The 7,535-nt window shown below is 45.9% G+C and overlaps 1 pseudogene; it reads left to right on the top strand.

Moving 5' to 3' along the window:
• The first annotated feature begins 968 nt into the window (after window positions 1–968).
• On the top strand, window positions 969–4,552 carry LOC789569 (cytochrome P450 2B11-like; annotated as a pseudogene).
• Window positions 4,553–7,535: the final 2,983 nt, after the last annotated feature.

Here is a 7,535-nt window from a genome sequence, read left to right as displayed (position 1 = left end):
TTTTGAAGGTTACATCTGGGAAGTCAAGAAGTAAAGCGTGGTATTCAGTAAGGTGGCCTCCAGCTAACGAATGGTGGCCTTTAATTTCCAGAATCCCTTGTCCTCGATGAGGGGTCTGGACTTCCGGTGGCTGTCCACAGGTGGGCTTGTTTGCTTCTTCCACTAATAAAGCAGGGGCAGCTATCACCCAGATGCAGCCAGGCCACCCTCAGGCCATGGAATCCAGTTGTTTGGGAAAAATAGCCAATAGGCTTAGGAACTTCTAGCTTTCGTACAAGGACCCCCAGAGCAGTGCCCTGTTTTTCAGCTTCATACAAGATAAATGGCTTTTTAAATTGGGGAGTGCTATATCTTAAAAAAAAAAAAATTCTCCTGGGGACTTCCCTAGTGGTCCAGTGGGTAAGACTCTGTGCTTCCACTTCAGGGCACAGGTTCAATCCATGGTCAGGGAACTAACATCCCATACAAAATTTCCTCCCAGATTACAAAGCAACATGCTCCTCTTTTAAGGCAAAATAATAGAGACTTCCCTGGTGGTCCAGTGGTTTAGAATCCACCTGCCAATGAAGGAGACATGGGTTTGATCCCTATTCTGGGAAGATTCATATGCCTTGGGGCAAAGAAGGCAGTGTGCCACAACTATGGAGCCCTTGCGCTACAACTACTGAAGCCAAGTTCCTGGAACCCGTGCTGCACAACAAGAGAGGCCAGCACAGTGAGAAGCCTGAGCACCGCAATCAGAGAGTAGCCCCAACTTCCCGCAACTAAAGAAAAGTTGGCGCACAGCATGCAAGACCCAGCATCACCAAAAATAAGTAAAGAAATAATAAAAATAAAACAGAATGATAAAGCTTCTCTTTCTCAACTAACCTGGAAATACCTCTATGGTACATTAAGCTAAAAGGTAAACTTGAAAAAGTCTGACTGGCTGTTGTTCTCAACTGGGAGTGCGGGTCAGAGTCACACGAATGAATGTTGCAAATAAAAATTCCCATGACCTCCTAGTGGAGAGTCAGATCCAGAAAAGCTGGAAGGAGGTTCAGGTGAGTATTTGCACAAGGCCAACAATGGTTTCATTTTTCTCCTCTCACAGGGAATCAAAAGTCTGGAAGGAGATCTGCCAAACAGTTAATCATGGTTATGTCTAGAAGGACAGGTGAAGGAGGAATTTTACATCAGACTTTATACAATTTTGCATTCTTTTTTTGCAATTGTTGATGTTAGGTATTACATTTCTCTGTAAGCCAAACACAGAGATATGCTCTTAAATACATAAATTGTCTTAAATAGTCAGCAAATTTATCCTGTGTAACCATTATGTTATCAACATCTGACACAGCAAAGAAGATGCGAGAGGTGGAAAGAGACAGAGAGAGGGGCAGGGCAGAGGGTGGATGAGAAGGAGACACAGGGAGATGAGGAGAGGTGGAAAGGAGAGGAAGAGAGGCGGGCAGAGACCAACAAAAAGACATGAGAAGAGGGGGAAAGATGCCCAAAGAGAAAAATGTGACAATAAGAGATCAAAGGAGACACAGAAACAGTGAGTGAGGGGCTCAGAAACACAGAGGGAAACACAGACACAGGGAGACAGACACCGAGACAGAGAGATGGAGAGAGAAACAGAGGGAGACAGATCTCTTGTGAAGGTTCTGGGGGCCAGGAGGGCTGCCTTCCCTGTGACCTGCTAGCTCAGCCCCGGGAAGGACCTTACAGCCCCTTCTTTCTCACAGCGGTTCAAGCTCTACTCTGGCTTCTTGAAGCACCTTCCTGGTGCTCACAGGCAAGTCTACAAAAACCTGCAGGAAGTCAACGCCTTCATCGACCATGGTGTGGAGAAGACCCATGAAACCCTGGACCCCAATGCGCCCCCCTACTTCCACCCTGCTCCTCCCAGACCTCATCGGCTCCTGCCTGCTCTGCTTGGATACAATGGGATTCCAGAGAGGCAATGGGTGGTGGGAGGGGATGAGAAAAAGACATGGGGTGAGAAGGGAGGAGAAAGGAGTAGAAGAATCGGGTGAGGGGAGATTCTGAAGGGGAAAAACATTAGCAAGTGGTGAAAAGAGCTACAGAGGCAGAAAGAAGCTGGGAGAGGAAGGGGGACAAATACACCAAAGAGATGGAGAGACGGATTGCAACCAAGCAAGGCTGAGGCAGGAGAGAGATGGTTGAGCATAGAGGAAGGAAAAAGGGCCAGACGACGTGAGACCCAGAAAGAGGTGGAGGGACCCAGAGACATGTATGTGCAGCAGGGCCCCAGTCTCTCCTGACATGAACCCTGCGCCTCTGGACCCAGGAGAAGTCCATCTTCAACAGCAAGTGCCACGAGCGCAACCTCATCGTCACTGCTCTGTTGCTCTTCTTCCCTGGCCCTGAGACCACCAGCACCACACTCCGCTATGGATTCCTGTTCATACTCACATACCTGCACGTTGCAGGTGGGCGGACTGGGGACAGCCACTTGGGGGAGGGGCGTTCTGACCCCTCTGGGGGCTGCAGAAATGGGTCTAGTGGTCTTCTGTGAACCAGAAAGGCAGTGTTCCCCTCTTATACCAGGAGCACTGTAGGGTTTCTTTCCCTCTTTGGCCGTACCCTATAGCAAGACAATCATATTTCCCCCACCAGGGATTGAACCCATGCCCCCTGCATTGGAAGCTCAAAGTCTTAACTACTGGACCACCAGGGAAGTCCTGGAGCACTGGAGGTTCTGAATGACTCCAAAACTAAGCCAGCCTAGTTGGTGGATGGATGATGAAGAATCTGCCAATGTAGGGGGTTCCTTGGTGGTCCAGTGTTTAGGACTCAGTGCTTTTACTGTCTTGGCCCCAGGTTCAATCCCTGGCAGAGGAACTAAGATCCTGGAAGCAGGACAGCATGGCTAAAAAGAGAGAAAGAGAGAGAAGCTGTCAATGTCTTTTCCTCCATCACTTAAGGATAGACCCATCCATTTATCCATCTGTCTATTCCTTGATTCACCAATTAAACTAATTCATCATCTGATTCTTTCATCTATGATTCATCTAAGGACATACACTTCCATTCTTTATTTGGATAATTGATTCCTCTGTTGATCTTTTAAAATAATTATTCACTGAATGAATTGTCATCGATACATTGGTCCCTTTATTCATTCATTCATCCACATAGTTTTCTAAAACTAGGTAACATACCCTAATCCTTCCATCATCCAGTTTTTCAATTCATCCTTCATCCAATCTATCTTTTGATTTATGTACTTAGTAATTGACTCCTTTATTCTCCCTTTGTTTATATATCTATTATTCAATCCATCTAACCACCCACTTATTCCTCTATTTATTCCTTTAAAACAATTCATTCACTTTATTCTTCCATAAATTTAACCATCCACCATTCATGTGGTTTACTGGCTAATCATGCTCATTTATTTATTTGTCTATGGATCATTTATTAATAAATGATTAATTGATCTTTGATAAGGAAATAATATATCCATTCATTAACATTCTTCTATTCATCAGCCTTTCCATTCATGAATTGACCCACTGCTTGATTGATTGATGTATTCATTTATTTTTTCCAGTTGTTTGTGGGTTAATTCACTGATCTGTTTTATTATTATATTCCTGAGGACCTAGCACATTGGCACATCTATAATACACTCACAATAAATATTAGTTCTTCTTAGAGGAGGAGTTTCTACAGGTTCATACCTTGAGTTCTCAGTCTGAAATTCTGAGCAAAACGTGGGTGCACATGTGTGTGCATGCTTGCCTGTGCATGTTGGGAGAGTATCCATAACATTCATTAGATACCAACAGGTGAGAAATTTACAATTGTTCCACTTCGCCTCCTGCTACAAGCTGGTTACTCAGAGGGGCGTCAATGATCTAACCATTTCCTATAGGTTTTTCTGGTTTCATTGGCCTGGAAATGAATGGGCTAATGTTCACAGAACACTGAACTGTGTTCCAACATAGAAAGCAGTGTTCCTGGAGAAATGTCTCTATAAACAAGTTTCACTCGTCCCACGCTTCTGTGCAGAGAGAATCCACAAGGAGATTGACCAGGTAATTGGCTCATATTGCCCTCCAGCCCTGGATGACAGAGCCCAAATGCCATACACAGACACAGTCATCCATGAAATTCAGAGATTTGCGGACCTCATCTCCATTGGCGTGTCCCACATGGATACTAAAGATGCTCATTTCTGAGGGTACATCCTCCCGAAGGTACAGCACCTTACTGGGCTCCCATATCTCCTTTGCGTGAGCCTCCTACAACAACTCTTTTGGTTGGATCACTCACTCTTGTTTCATTATGTCTGGGGGTGGGTTGGAGAGGGAACGGAAGTGTCTTTTAATCTTGTGACCCTCCCCTCAGGGCACAGCAGTCTATCCCATCCTGAGCTCTGCTCTCCATGATCCGGGTTACTTTGAAAAACCAGATGCCTTCAACCCTGACCACTTTCTGTTTGTTTGGGTTTGTTTCTTAAATTTTTGGGTCACTCTGTGGGGCATATGGGATCTTGGTTGCCTGACTAGGGATTGAAATGGCACTCCCTGCATTGGAAGTGTAGAGTCTTAACTGCCAACAAGGTCCCCAAGGTCCCCCTGACCACCTTCAGGATGCCAATAAAAGTAGGCTGGACCTGCATTCCAGAGTACAGGTGCCATGGTCTCCTTGAGACAACAGAGGTCTTAGTTCATGGGGCAGTTAGCTTACACCAGTTGCTTTACCTGTATTCACCCATCCCATCTTCACTCCAAGCCTAGAGGGGGCTAGAGAAGTGAAACCACATCCTAAGGCACATCTTGGGAAGCTAGACCTTGGGCAATTACTTTTAACCTCTTGATTGGTATGTTGCCATTTTCTCTTCCAGGGTATCTTCCAGACACAAGGATCGAACCTGCGTCTCTTCTGCATTGGGCAGGCAAATTCTTCATCACTGTGCCACCTGGGAAGCTCCACACACATTGGTATCAAATATCTGTTGAGCACTATGCTGATCCCAAATATTTTATTGGGGTTTGAAGGTAGTGCAGCAGGTAAGTCACATCGAAACACAGTTTTTGCCCCAGGAAATTTACAGTCCAGTAGGGAAGATGAGCATAATTCATGGTCACAAAATAACCTATAATTAAACGACTGCTTGCAATATGTTTAAAACTGCTTGGCTAAAGTACATGCTCAGAGGGCAACTCTTTTTTTTTTTTTAACTTTTCTTTTTTTAAATAATAATTTTCTTTCTTTCTTTTTTTTTTGTGGCCATGCTGGGTCTTCTGTTGATGCCCAAGCTTTTCTCCAGTTGCAGCGAGCAGGGGATAGCTGCAGTACTCGAGTTTCTCATCGTGGTGGCTTCTCTTGTTGCAGACTGCATGCTCTAAAGGTCTTCAGTAGTTGCAGCACGGTGGGCTCAGTAGCTGCGGCTCCTGGGCCATAGAGCACCGGCTCAGCAGTTGTGGTGCATGGGCTTTGTTGCTCCAAGGCATGTGGGATTGTCCCAGATCAAGGACGGAACCCATGTCTCCTGTGCTGGCAGGCAGATTCTTTACCAGTAAGCCACTAGGAAAGACCAAGGGCAACTCTTATTCAGATAATTAATCATAATTGTGATAAGTGCGCTAAAGCTGGCTTTGGGAACATAAAATAGGAAGTACTGACTCCCCCTCGTGGATCGGTGAGGAAAAGCTTACCTGAAGCAGGGGCTTCTAAGCTATGACATCATGGGGGAGTATCAACCAGCCACTGGAAGGGGTGTTCCTTCAGAGGAAGAAGCAAGGGCAGAGCCTGCAGGTGGACATGGCATGGCCCATCTTAGAAAGTAGAACTCTGGAAGACCCGGTTACAGAAGTCGTGTCCGACTCTTTGCGACCCCATGGACTATAGGCTACCAGTCTTCTCAGTCCGTCCATGAAATTTTCCAGGCAAGAATACTGTAGTGGGTTGTCATTTCCTTCTCCAGAAGATAGCAGTGAAGAGCTCAGCTGGGCGGGGCCTTGACATGGGGAGGAGTCTGGATTTGTCCTGCCTGCCAGGGATGGGCTGGAGGCGGGGAGGGGGAGCTGGAGGCGGGGTGGTGGGGATTATCGGGGGAAGTCAGGAGGATCTTGACCTGCTCTGGCTTCTCTCTCTCCCCATTCTCCACTCTTTGACCCCATCCAGAAAAAATCCCAATGCCCAGAGTCTCCTTGGGGAGAAAGGTAGACCCCAGCATCACGTCCCTAATCTTGAATCTCACAGGTGACTTCAGTGACCGGGGACTCCTAGCTCCTTGCAATGCAATGGCCTCTTCCCTCGTTTCATCTTCATGAGAATCAGGCGACACGTGGGGTCGGGGAGCTGAGGGTCAATTTCTCCATCCATGAGTCCTTTCTGAAGTTTAGAGAATGACAGAGATGTGGCAAATAAACAGACACAGACAGATAAGGACAAAGGAGTGAGGAACACAGAGAAAGACAGGAGAGATGATGGCAGAAAGAGACTGACAAATGATGGCAGAAAGAGAGTGAATATGAGATAATAAAAGAAAGTGGAGGGTGAAGTGAAGCGAAGTGAAAGTCGCTCAGTCGTATCTAACTCTTTGCAACCCCATGGACTGTATAGTCCATGGAATTCTCCAGGCCAGAATACTGGAGTGGGTAGCCTTTCCCTTCTCCAGGGGATCTTTCCAACTGAGGGATCCAACCCAGGTCTCCTGCATTGGAGGCAGATTCTTTACCAGCTGAGCTACAAGGGAAGCCCAAGGTGGAAGGTGGAGGAGGGATAAAAGGTAGAGAAACAGAGTAAGACAAAGAGAGGAAAAGAGAAAGTGATATAAGGAGCAATGAAGAAACACTGAAGGAGAGAAGAGGGAACTGTACAGGAATACTGAAAAATGAGAGCACTGCAGAGAGAATCAGACCCGTACAGACAGACAAAGGGAGTTAAACAAGATTGGCGAGGACAAGGAAGAGGAACAAGGAAGGGAACAAGAGAAGACAGACAGAGAAACAGTGCCTGGCAGAAAGTATAGCCATATAAAAATACTGAGGAGATGGCCATCGGCAGAGAGAAAGAGCCAAAGGGTGTCCAGTTGCAAAGCCCCAGGGATGGGGAGGACTGATTAGGAGGAAGCAGAAGTCAGGCTGTTTTGGAAAAGCCTGGTTGCAGAACCAGTTACTGGAGGTGAACCAGCTGGGAGCTCCATTCCAAATATTCGTGAGCTTATGTATCCTAACCTGTAAAAGTGCCTAGAAGATGTGGGTTAAGTGTTACTCGAAAAATTTTGACAAACACTAACTTCTTTATCTTCATAATAGCCCTACAAAATAGGTGCTGTTCTTCACACATTAGACATGACAGGCATCAAAAATGTCAAGTCAGAAATATGAACCTGCCTATATGTGGAGGATTCTCAGGTGGCACAGTGGTAAAGAATCAGCCTGCAAATGCAGAAGATGCAAGGGATGCAGGTTTATCCCTGGGTTGGGAAGATACCCTGGAGTAGAAAATGCAACCTGCCATTTTCTTTTTTTTTTTAATTTATTTATTTATTTTAATTGGAGGCTAATTTC

Source organism: Bos taurus, chromosome 18, assembly GCF_002263795.3.
Source record: "Bos taurus isolate L1 Dominette 01449 registration number 42190680 breed Hereford chromosome 18, ARS-UCD2.0, whole genome shotgun sequence".
Taxonomy (NCBI): Eukaryota; Metazoa; Chordata; class Mammalia; order Artiodactyla; family Bovidae; genus Bos; species Bos taurus.
This window is presented reverse-complemented; position numbering and strand designations above follow the sequence as displayed.